We start from the raw sequence: 2,475 nt of genomic DNA on the forward strand, positions 1-2,475 counted from the left end.
TGTACATATATATCTTTTTATGCATGTATGTAGGCACTAAGTACGGGAGCATAGCATCCGAAGGTTAGATACTTCCTCTTGGGTATAGTCCTTTTTTAATCATGGCGTTGCGGTCATTGATCCACTCATGCATGGATTACCGCAATGTACCTTTAGTTTTACCACGGTTGAGACTGCGATGATATCTAAAGAGGTGCAGTTGACCTTTGGCACTACTAGCCTGTACTTAGGTCTACTAGTATGTATATGTATCTACGTGTTTGTGTGCTAATATATATATATATCCTCTGAGAGAGAATTGTAATGTTACGATCAATTGATCACTTAGACGTTGAGTTTAGGTCCTTAAAATGGCCACTAAGTACTACAATGAATTGTTAAATGTCAAACCTGAAATCTCCTTGCAGAGGGATAATGCCATGCAAACCTTGGTTGGGGCAGTGGATCCATGCATTGAACCAGTCACGGCTGCAAGGTTGGAAGAGCCCATTGAAGAGGCTGAGATTCTATATGCTCTAAAAAAACTACCAAATGAGAAATGCCCTGGCATATGTGGGTTGTCCAAAGAGTTTATGCTCTCATTTTGGTTGAATGTGAAATCCATCATCTATCCTTTGTTGAATGCAATATGGATGGCTCAATGCATGGATCCTGCCCTTAAACAAGGGGTCATTAAAATTATCCCTAAGAATACCTTTGGCTGATTGGAGGCACATCACCATGATGGGGATTCTCTACAAGATTTTGGCCAAAACCATTGCAATCAGAATTACACCAGAGCTGAGAAAACATATTCATCCTGCTCAAACAGGGTTCATCAGTGTGGCAGATCTATATTCAATAACATACTCACTGTGGAGTTGGGAATTGAGCATGCAATAAATTCCAAACAAGACATGGTGATGTTTCAGATAGATTTTGTGAAGGCTTTTGACACAATGCCGTGGGACTTTGTCTCTAGCATCATGACAAAAATGGTTTTTGGGGCTAGAATCAATGGATTTATAAACCTGATGGGGCTTAATGCTTATTCTAGAATTGCTCTCAAGGGTAGACTGTTAGCAAAGGTATACATAGCCAGGTCTGTCACACAAGGGTGTCCTATTAGTCCTTTGTTTTTTGCTATTGTCACTCATCCTTTGTATTCTTACTTAGATTGCCTGGTTTCAAGTGGTCACCTATAAACCCTGCAACTTGGATCAAAGCAAGTAGCAGGAAAGGGATTTGATGATGATACCTTTTTGTTTTTGGAATCACACAATGTAAATGTCATAAGATGTGTTAAAGTCTTGGATCTGTATGCAGCTGGCCTGAATCTGAATCTCTCAAAATCTACACTAATAGACATTTATGCCAGGTCCTTTGATACCCTGGTATGGTCAGGGAAAAGGTACCCCAAGGGGCATGTCTTTAAACACCTAGGGTATCCAATTGGAGTTGGAGTCTCCCAATAGCAGCTTCAACAATGGGTGGTGGATAGGGTTCAAACTAAAATCTCTGCATGGCATTGTGATGAATGGCCACTTCATGTTAGACTAAAAATTGTGCAAGCTATCTTTGTTCCATACATGTTGTTTTATTTACCATTGCTGGATTAGTCTCACAAAATGTTGACAAAATGTACTTGTTGATGTCTAAGTTCTTGTGGAATCTCAGATTTTCTTCTGCTACGCTTATTTCATGGGAAAATATCAGCTTCCCATATGCATTGGGGAGGCTGCATATACTCAACCTAGATTCACATGCACAAGCTAGGAGAGCCTGCTTGCTAAAACACATATTGGCATCTGACACTGACTGGTCTCTTTGCATGTGGAGAATCATAGACACATCTGTTGTGTATTTTCATGGGGTGTGGCAGATGTCCAGCTGGGATAAACTTTTCACTGCTGCTCCTTTAAAAACAGGCTTTGATGTTTCTACATACTTTTGAAATCCTGGAAAAAAACATGCTCCACTCTCATATGGAAAGGCAGAATAAGATACATGCGGAATTCACTGGGTGTAGAAAGCTTGTTATGTTTTTAAAATCCCACCTGCTAAACTCATGGGGAAGCCTGTTCAGTTTGAATTATCAAATGCTCGACTCTAACCTGTAGTTGAAAATTTTTCTTGCAGTGAGAAGACAATATAAACTTGGACACGGATGCAAAAGACTATGGCATCAGTTGGGAGCTCATGTATACAGCCTACAGATATTTGGATTGCCCAATATGCAGGACAGACACAGAGATTGGGTACTACTAGGATGCACAACCAACTGGTGGCACTCTTCTTCAACAGTTCTTTACTCAGCTATTTTACCAGACACTTGTATACATGATAGAAGTAATAAACAATAGAGAATGCATATGAATCAACCTTGTTGGATTAAAGTGTTGTCTGCTATTTGGTCTATCCCTAATCAGTTCAAATTTAAAGTTTTTTTGTGGAAAGTATGCACTGGTGTCTTGCCTACTACTTCAAATCTTCAGA

Source organism: Adiantum capillus-veneris, chromosome 28 (assembly GCF_014529385.1).
Source record: "Adiantum capillus-veneris isolate H3 chromosome 28, ASM1452938v2, whole genome shotgun sequence".
NCBI classification, from domain to species: Eukaryota; Viridiplantae; Streptophyta; class Polypodiopsida; order Polypodiales; family Pteridaceae; genus Adiantum; species Adiantum capillus-veneris.